The sequence below is a fragment of the Malania oleifera genome, chromosome 9 (genome assembly GCF_029873635.1).
Source record: "Malania oleifera isolate guangnan ecotype guangnan chromosome 9, ASM2987363v1, whole genome shotgun sequence".
Classification (NCBI taxonomy): Eukaryota; Viridiplantae; Streptophyta; class Magnoliopsida; order Santalales; family Ximeniaceae; genus Malania; species Malania oleifera.
In genome coordinates this window covers 36,120,196-36,131,287 of record NC_080425.1, presented here as the reverse complement: position 1 = coordinate 36,131,287, position 11,092 = coordinate 36,120,196, and positions in this window count along the sequence as shown.

Sequence of the window (11,092 nt, the reverse complement as noted above, 5' to 3'; positions counted from 1 at the left end):
CCTAGCACTAGTCATTACTCCATCATATATATCTTTTGTAACAATAGCAATAGCATACCTACTACATACACCCTTTTCTAAAATCCACTAAAAAACTTCCGTAGGTACCCTATCATATGCTTTCTATGAGTCAATAAATACCATATACAAGTCACTATTCTTTTTCCTAAAAGTAGATCACTTCCATAGTAGATCTGCCAAGAATAAAACCAAATTGGTTTTATAAGACCATTGTTTCTAGCCTTAACCTTTGTTCAACTACTCCTTCCCATGGTTTCATTGTATGACTCATAAGTTTAATTCCATGATAGTTATTATAATTTTGAATATCTTCTTTATTTTTGTATATATGTATTACAATGTTTTTCCTCTATTGGTTTGGCATTTTCATAGTTTTTATAATTATGTTAAATAAATTAGTTAACAATATAATTTCGTTATCACCTAAGCATTTACGTCAATTGGAAATGTTATTCGGTCCTATAGATTTTCCATTTTTCATATTTTTTAGTGCAAACTTAATTTCATCAACTCTAATCATGTGAATAAATCTCACATTTTTAGTATTTTCCTCATTTGCCAATTCTCATTTTAAACCTTCTACTTGGTTTTCATTAAAAAACTTACTAAAGCAATTTCACCATCTTTCTTTTATGTATTCTTTCTTAACAAAGATAATATCATCCTTAGATTTTATACATTTTACATTACCTTAGTCTTCACTTTTTCTTTTTATAGCTCTAGAAAGTTTAAATATGTCTCTTTCCCCTTCTAGCTTTTGTATCTAGCATACAAATTATTAAATGGTCTATGTTTAGGTTCACTATTAGTCTTTTTTTTTTAATATTTTCTCGCCTCTATATATTTTTCAAAATTTTCTATATTTCTAAATTTTTGTCATGTTTTATACTAGATTCTTTTTTTCTTTACATCTTTTTGGATATCTTGATCCCACCACCAACTTTCTTTGCTATTTGAGATTCACCTAAAATCTCTTTTGCTATTTTTTAATAGAATTTGTTGACCATAATTTATGAACCTAGTTCCCATAGGGAACATATTGTGAATATTTATGAATCATTTTCTATTTGTTTCTTTCTCTTGTTTGAGATAAGTCATGAATATAGAATATCATATTTCTTTACGATGAAAGGAGTTCAGAAGAAGTTGTTATCTTACTCCAAAGAGTGTTTGTATCTATACCATCCTCTTTTGTCCAATCGTCATCGTTGATATTTTTATCTTTAAATTTTATTATATCTTCTCCCTTCAGGTTCCACCACCTAATTCTTTTGCACTAGTTTATTTTATCTTTTTTATTCCATTTTTCAATTCATATATCTAACATTAAAAATCTTTGTTACGTGATTAAGCTTTCACCTAGGATAACTGTACAATCCTTACACGATAAATTATCTACCCTCTTAGTTATGAAAAATTCTATTTGACTTTTATTTTGTCCACTTTTGAAGCATATTAAGTATTCTTCTCTCTTCTTAAAGCAAGTATTCATAGTTATAAAATTATAAGACATGGCGAATGAAAAGGAAGATGTATTCCCATGAGGGGGGTGAATTGGGATTTTAAAATTTCTTTGATTTATTCTTAATCTTATTTATAAGTTCAGCAACTACTCAAGCAAAGTTGATTTCAATTACAAGTTCAATGGAAAATTAACTTTGTAAAACTTTTATAAATGTATATATCAAATTGTATATCCTGTTCAGTACCTTAACACAATCCAATCAACCCAATCACAACACAATCACACTAAAGAAAGATTTCAGTAATGCTATCAAGTTTCAGCACTTTTGTAACTCAGAGTAGAGTTTGAGAATATTTGTTTGCTGATAAGAAGCCCTATATTTGTGTACCTATTTTCTCAATATAAACCACAATTCAAACTTCCAACAATCTTCCAAAAACTCAAACATTAAATAAAGTTTCAGTTAATTAGTCTTGGGTATTAAACAATCAACGTACTCTCTTTCAGGTTTCCGCAATTTATATTGATCAACGAACGTACTCCTTTTCGGTTTCCGCAATCCCAAAATCAAATTAAACTTTGGTTTATTTAATTTCCAATCCACGTAGTGTATATGATCAAAAATTAAAATCCAACCACGTAGTTAATATCAACAGGAAATTAAAAGAGAGTAGGGAAGAGTGAGACAAGAGTTTTTACGAGGTTTGGCTATACCCGCCTACGTCCTCGCCTTAGGTTAAACCACCCAAGGATTCCACTATAACCACTCCTTTATGGATAGGAGCAACCTTACAATCTCTCCTTCAATATGCTAGAGTGCACCTCTCCAAACAATACCCCAGGCTTGGTCTAACAACGATTTAAGAACCTAAATTGTCTAAAAAATAAGAACAAGTTTTGGTGTACAGAGACACTCTCAAGAAGAGCAGATTAGTATACCAAGTCAGCACTAAAATATACTTCAATTCAAAATAATAATTGAAAGAGTTTGAAGCCTCTAGAAGTATATCACTGTGAGCTTTCTTTCTAGACTGAAAGAATTCAGTATAGGCTCAAAATTGTGAGAGAGATTCCCTGTAAACCTCAGTAGAAAATTCAGAAAGTAATTGCACAAGAGAGCTTTTGAGAGTATTGAGAGTTTTGAGGGCAAGAAAGCTTGATTGCTGTAATTGCTTGGTGTGTTTGAATCCTTAGCCTTGGGAAGGTATTTATAGATGATTAATCAAGAGTATTTCGTGTTCTCCAAGTGGCTTGGAGTGTTTCTCAAGTCTTTATAATGGCTAGAATTTTAAAAAATCAAATTTGTAAAGTACACGTTAAGTTTAAAATTAAAATCTCGAAGAGTCAGTTGATTGGAAAATATGAGTCAGTCGCCTGGAACCATTTAAAACACTGAAATTTTCAAAGTCAGACTGAGCCAGTCGATTGGAAAGACACGATTCAGCCAATTGGGTCTTCTCGGGTTTTAAAAATCAGTTTAAATTTTGGTCATTCGCCTGGAAAAGCCGAGTGAGTTGATTGGGTCCTCTCAGGTTGTTTCAAGAACAATTTAAATATTTGTTAGTCAACTAGGAAAACCCTTTCAGTCACCTAGAAAGACCAAAAACTGATTTTTTAATTTATTTACAAATTCTTTTTTGCTTTTTGCTTTCCCCAAAATAATTTAAGTCTTTTGAAAAGTATTTTCCAAGATTTTTCAAAACATGGTCTCTAGGTCAATGTGATTCCTAATGTGCTTCAAATCCAATCAAATTATCATTTGAATGAAGTACTTATATAGAAACTCTTCTTAAGACTTTAAAACACTTTCCAAGCTTGGAGTCTTTATGCTTGTCCTTTGTTGAGTCATTTGAACTTTGAGCTTCAATTTCTCAAAGCTTTTAACAAGTCCTTTTTAATATTCAGGCTCTTATAATCTTCAAGCTTTCATATTCCATTTCTATGGAGTCTTGCAATCTGATTTTGAACTTGAGCTTAATGACATGATTCCTGAAATTTCATCACTTGCAACAAAACATGTTAAGTGACCTTTTATTTGTTATCATCAAAACAAGAGTAGTAAGCCATGTTAGGCCAATAATCTCCTCCTTTTTTATGATGACAAATAAGGAGCTAAAGAAAGTGAACCTTGATAAGGCTCCCCATTACAATAAGCATATTTTTAACATTAGTTTGCAAGTACAATATATTCAATAGTATCAACTTCAGATTTATTTCATATAATTTTTGCAATATGTCATTATATAGCCAATTTTGTTTTCAAGTTTTGCTAAATATCTCAATTTTGCTCAATCCTTCTCCCCCTTTTGACATCAATCAAAAAGAGAAAAAAAATTATCACTTAAAGGTCCAAGGTAGACATTAAGGCATACACACAAAATGATATTCATAGAAAGTCATGTGTACATAATGTTATAGGCAACTTGAGATACATATCAAAAGCAAGCTGAAATACAATCTGAAATAGAAACAAACTGAATACATATATAAAAAGATAACAAAAAAAAAAAAAACAATAGATGTAAACCGGACAAGTCAAGCTTCTTCCCTTTCAAAAGGCACCACATAATGAAGCAATCCACATAGGACATGTAATCATGTGATCCGATCTAAGGTGTGATTTTGTAGGTAATAATTCTCCGAAGAATCTGAGCTTGAAGGTTTAGCTGAGTGTATTTTGGAGGAGTTCTGAATTGATCGGGTGCTTCTACCATGATCAAAGGTAAGAATTCCTCGGGTGTGAAGCCATAGTCCATAATCCAAGTATGAGAAAGTGCAAGACACTCAAAATCACCTCGGTCAATATGAAGAATGGGGGCCAATGTTTGAGGAGTGAAGATGATTTTATGGCCTCTAACTTTGGTGGAAAGAACTGATTGATTTTGTGTCATGTTGGCATAAAAAAATTTAATAAGATTAGGGTATAGACCCTTCGCTTGATAGACTATTGGATTTTTCCATCCTATTGCCTAGAACATAGGTAAAATATTTGGAAAATTGGTCATGAAGAAAGTGCTATCAATTATCTTACCAAATATAGGATTAGTTGCTCAAAGATGGAGATGCTACCTTTGTTTGGCTTGAGGACTAACTAGCCATGGATCAAGGTTATCTTCTTCTTGGCTGGAGGTAGAACCTCGATTGGCAGCTCATTTGGTTCTCAACATTTTTGTGAATGAAAAATGGCAGAAACCCTAGAAATCCAAAGGAGAAGAAGTGGGAAGATGATTTTCAATCATTTGGAGGAAGGATTTTGGGTTTAGAATCAAAGGGAATAGAAGAGAATGGTTTTGGGTGAGTGGATGAACAGAGTCTAGTTGACTGGAAAGAATGAACTTAGGGTTTTTACGCTAAAAATTTATAAACCCTGATGACCTAGTTGACTGGGTCACTTGAAGTCAGTCGCCTGACTGACAGAAAAATGAAATGTTGCAACTCAGAGGCTTATCAGTCGACTGAAAATTTTAAATCAGTCACCTAACTCACAGACATAATGGAATTTAGTTGCACAGGGGCTTGTCAGTTGACTGGGAAATCTAACTCAGTCTCTTGACTCCTAGAATTTTTAATTTTTCTCCTTTTCCCTTCTTGTATTCTTTCTAAACCACTTCCCTGTTGTGTAACAGTCCTAGTTCTCTTCTAATGAATATAAATCTTTCTTCGGGAAGAGGTTTTGTGAAAATGTTCGCTCATTGCTCGTTTGTATTTATAAATTCAAGCATTACATCTTCTTTTTGCATGTGATCTCTTAGGAAGTGATGTCTTATGTCAATATGTTTAGTACTTGAGTGTGATATTGGATTTTTAGAAATATTTATTGCACTTGTGTTATCATATTTTATTGGAATAGCTTAATATTGCAAGTTAAATTCTTTTAATTGTTGTTTCATATACAATGTTTGTGCACAACAACTCCTTATTACTACATACTCAGTTTCACTAGTAGATAAAGCTACGAAGTTTTGTTTCTCTGAAAACCAAGATACTAGTGATTGCCCTAGAAAATAACATGTACCACTTGTACTTTTTCTATCAATTTTACATCCTGCATAATCGGTGTTGATTTAGATGTAATCCCAAGAGGGGGGGTGAATTGGGTATTTTAAAAATTCTTTCAAACTTAATTACCAATTAATCCCTATGTCTAAGATTTAACCAATTACTTATCAAGTTTGTGTGAAATCATTCAACGAACATACATGCAAGCTGGATATTGAAATGCAATGCAAAAAATAAAGAGATAAAGGAAGAGAGAATGCAAACGCAATTTTTACGAGGTTCAGTCAACCCGGCCTACGTCCTCGCCTTGAGCAACCCACTCAAGGATTCCATAATAATCCCTACTCCTTATATTGGAACAGAGCGTCCCTTACAATCCGCTGCTTACAAGAGGTACAACTTCCTCATATTCTGCTGCTTACAAGAGATACAACTCTTTCCTTAAACTTGGTTCACAACCCGAATCGTGAATACACACTACAAAAAAACTGGTTTTTAGTGACGAACTTATTAGTGACGGATTCAATTTCGTCACTAAAGGGGGGGTATTAATAACGAATTTGAGAACTGTCACTAATACGAACTTTTAATGACCAACTTTAATTCGTCACTAATAAGTTCGTCACTAAAAATCGAAAAAAAATTGCGGGACATAGTTTTTCGCACATAAATTACCCCGGAAAAATATTTGTGACGTTTTGTACAGTATTAATGACGACCAATATTCGTCACTAAAAGATTCTTATTAGTGATGAATAAATAACTTTTACTACTATTAATTTAAAAATAAATAAAATTTTTTTGTTTTGAGTATTAGTGAGGAATTGGTATATTCGTTACTATTGCCCCAGTATTAGTGGCACATTTGAGACCGTCACTAATAATTTTCATATTAAAAAATAAATTAGAATTTTTTTTTAGAGTATTAGTGACGAATTTTTTTATTCGTCACTATTTGCCTATTATTAGTGACAGGTCTGGGAACCGTCACTAATACTTCACGTATTGAGAAATATATAAGATTTTTTTGTTTCATAGTATTAGTGACGAATTTGTTTACTCGTCACTATTTGCCTATTATTAGTGACGGATCTGGGAGCCGTCACTAATACATCACGTATTGAAAAATAAATAAGATTTTTTTGTTTCAGAGTATTAGTGACGAATTTGTTGTTTCGTCACTATTGCACCAGTATTAGTGACGAATTTGGTAACCGTCACTAATACTTCCCGTATTTAAAAATGATCTCAATATTTTTGTTTTAGAGTATTAGCCACAAATTAATATATTCGTCACTATTGCCCTAGTATTAGTGACGGATTTTAAAATTGTCTTTAATGCTTCTTGTATTCTAAAAATAATTTTAATTTTTTTATTTCAGAGTATTAGTAACGAAGTTCGAAATTTGTCACTATTTCCCTTGTATTAGTGACGGATTTGAGGACCGTTACTAATACTTCACATATTTAAAAAAAGAAAAAAAGAGGCAAAGCATTAGTGGTGAATTAATAAATTCATCACTATTAGCCTACTAGTAGTGACAATTATGGATTCGTCACTCCTAGTCTTTTAGTAAAGTTTGCCCTAATCTTCTTTCTCTTCCCTCCTTTCCCTTTCCTTTCCCACTTTGCCTCTCTGCGCTCTCCCAATCCCCCTTCTTTCCCTCCTCCTTCTTTCCCCTCTTCCCTTCTTTCCCCTCCTTTCCTTCCTCCTCCGACTATCCTCGGAGCTGCCTTTGCAGCCGCCCCCTCCTTTCCCTCCTCCCTTCTTTCCCCTCATTTCCTTCCTCCTCCGGCTGCCCTCGCAGTCGCCACCGCCCTCGCAGCTGCTGCCGCCACTACCCACCACTCGTCGTCGAACCTCTCTCTTAGCCGCCGCCGCCGCCGCCGCTCCCTTCAAGCTGGTATTCTCCGGTCTCTCTCTCTCTCTCTCTCTCTCTCTCTCTCTCTCTCTCTCTCACTTTTGAACAAGCATATCTCTCAATCTCTCTGGTTTCTCTCTCTGTGTCTCGCCCTCTTTTCATCACCACTGCTGAGCTGGGTCTGTCCCCATTGCCTTCGCCACGGAGATCAACCACCGGAAGCCTTCCAACCTTCAAGCAGGTATATATGTTTCTTTGAACTCGGATTTGAAGAATTTGGTTTTTTAATTTTTTTTTTAGTTTTAATTTGATGTATATTTGTAGTTGAAAGGATATTTGCCATTATTTAGTTGATTTATTTTGCTATTGCTAGATTGAATCATTGGATCCCATTAAAATTTTAAAGCACTATAATTTATATAAATTTTAAATTCAAACTTTAAAACTCAAGCATGAATTCATAGATTTATAAACTTCAAATTAACATCTTATATAAGCTTAAAAATGTCGACACATGAAATAAGAAAAAATCCATAATCCAAGTTTTAATTTTTTAAACACTAACAGTAACCAAGCCAAGTTCAAAATTGTTACTGATAAATAATTTATTTTATTTAAAATATTAACATATTATATAATATATATTTTTAGTTTTAAATATTTATAATATATCAATTTGTTTCATTTAACCCCGATTATTGAATGAGCCAAACTAAAATCAAACCATTAATTGGAAAAGTTGAAAACTACGAATTGAAACAAAACCGAAAAATGCTTACTCCAATTTCAATTCAATTTTGTTATTTGGTTTGTTTCATTTTTTTGGGTTAAAATTTTCATTGTTTTGTGTTCTTTCCTCCTATTATGATCTACCCATTTTTCTTGATTTTTACTTTTACCTTGTTGACTACCATCTTCGCCATCATCACCACCACCACCACCACCAGATCATCATCTCATCTCAAGAAATTTGTATTGTATTATATTCTATTATTCGTGCCCTGGAGAATAAAAAAAAGGAAAAAAGAACAAAATTCAATTTGTCATTGCTCAAACTCTCTGGCAGGGATCTTACTTAGATTTAGGTCAGAATTTGCTTTTTTCACTTCTTGGGTTCTTCAAAAAAATTGCACCCGTTTGAGAATTATTATCAAAAACAATATTATGAAGTCTAAAAAACTAAAATAGGAGCGAGAGGCATTAAAGAAATGTAACTGGCAAACATGGCTTCATGTTAATAAGGCTCCCTGGCCGGGCTGTCGGTCAACTTGATGAGTTTTAATTAATTGTTATATGGGAATTTTGGCCTCTTTTGCTTGCCTTAAATGTCCTTTGAACTTTTGGGAGAAACATGTTCATTTCTAAGCTGTACCATGGCAATTTTCAGTGATAGTTGATTTTGGGATAATGGGAAATGTGGAGGGTATTTTAGTAATGTGGGGTGTTGGTAAGGGTATGTATGTCCTAAGGTATCTAGAACTTTCCCTCAGTCTTTTGTTTTGGAGTGGTGTATAGGGTGGTATTATGGGTTGTGAGCAAAAGGGACAATAGAAGAAAGAAAAAAGAATAAAGATTGTAGGTAAAGTGGATGATGATAAATTAGAGGGTGTGGGGGTGATGGGGCTCATGATTTCTTGCTCTTTCGGTTGTCTCTTTGAATAGAGACAATATTCTATGATTGAATAGACGGTTATAATAAAAATATTAAATAGGTCATATTAGAAAAATATGTTATTACAATGAATCAAATGTCAATCTAACCTATAAATTCAAGAAAAAGAAGGACAAAAATAGTTTAACTATTTCCAAAATTTACCACGAGAATACCTCATCTAGTTGGAATAATAAAGAATAAACAAGTAACTATTAACTTTATTTCTAAATTTTTCACTGTATTCCATCTCATTTCTAAGAATTAACTAGTTTGCAAACCCAAAAATAACTTTAAAAGTCAGTCCTAGCCAAAAGACCAATGAGCCATCCATAAGTTTCGAAGGCAGAGATTTGCTAGCTCCACCCCACCTGTCTAGAATGTCATGTGGAATAAAATTCAACAGGCCCACCTAAACACTTTTTCTCAGTCCCTCAAATAGTATGAAGTTTCCCAGACTTGGACAATCAGTCTTCGCAAAGCTCCCTAATTTGGTGCAGATTCCCAACATTACCAGCGCTTGTGCACGTACTACAAGGAAACTCATGCTTATGCATAATAATAAATTTGCTTCTTCTATTGATGTACACAATGGGAATTTAAACATAAATTCTTAACAAATAATTGCTAAATTGACCTTTTTAAAAAGAGATGATAAGAATAAGTTTATTGAAATTGTTTTAAAAATGTTTAATCTTCTTATGAAAAAGGAGCTGCTAGAAAGAGAAAGTTAGATTTGAGTATTTGATGAAAACAATTGTAAGGTGTTTAAAAGTATATAATAACTAGAAAGAATATGTTATTTTAGGAAATATAATTGATACATTGACCATGTTATAGTGTTAGCAAAAATTAAGGACAACAATAGAAAAAATAATTTGTTCGTGAAAAAATTAGCTTTCAACTTTTCAATTTTTAATTTTGTAACTTCTAAAAAACTAAAAGTTGATTTTTAGAAACTAAAAAAACTATACCAAAATTAAACCTACCTTTATCTTTTAAAAAGGACAAGACAAAAGAAGGGCATCAAACTCACCCTAAACAGCTTAAATGTTTACCTTACTATTTATGAATTAATATATTATAATCATATATATATATATATATATATATATATAAATGAAACGGTCACATGAACAAGTGACTAATAATTTTATTTGGTTTAGTAAATGAGGTTTAAAATTAAATTGATGTTGAACGTTTTTAATTAGTTGTGAATATTTTCTCATAATTTTTTTTGTTAAGTATGCCCCTTTGAAAAAAATTTTGTTTTGAACTTAAATCGTAAGATTTCCTCTTTACTGGCTAATGCCTCCACGAAGGGAGCCTCGGGCAGCCTGAAAGCGGCAGAGGGTTTAGGACCCGCCAAGGGGAGAGTCTTCTTCCAAGGGTCGAGTTGTATTGAGTGAGCACGAAAGGATTTCAGATGAGACGATAGCACCAAGGGTGACTCTTGAGAATGTGCAGTTACCCCCAGCACGTTCTACTGCGCCACCCATTAGAGAGCAGTCCTCAAATGTTACCCCAGGGCTTACAGAGGACATGCCCACTCATCCGGTGCTGTTTTGTACGATTAGGCCGACCATGCCATATGATTACGATAATCCACCTTCGGAGGACATTGCTAACCATTTGCTACCTCAGGCTTTCAAGCCACACCCATACAGGGAACCACCACCCTCCCCTCTCACCCCTAAAATGCGTCGTCTTCTAGAGGAAATGGCATGGGACCGAGATGCTGCTAGTGAAGTAGCCTCATCTTGTTGCTCGTGCAATTTCGATTCTGATTCAAACTCTGATTAGGGTAGACTAGATGCTTGGGATATTTTTATGCGCTTTCTCTTTTGCTTATGTACTGTGCTCATGCACCCTTGTACTGTTATTTTATTTCTTTTTCTGTTATTTGTCTTTTATTGCATTCTGTTTTACCATGCTTTTGAATGGCTGTATGTGTGCTTCGATGTGTCTATCTACATTGTATTGTCTCTAAAAGTAAGGAAAATACATGGAGCTTTTGATTTCTACCTGCATTTTGGGAGATACTAGAACTGTATTGCTTCTGTTGTTAGGACTTGATTTATCTTTTCTGCAATT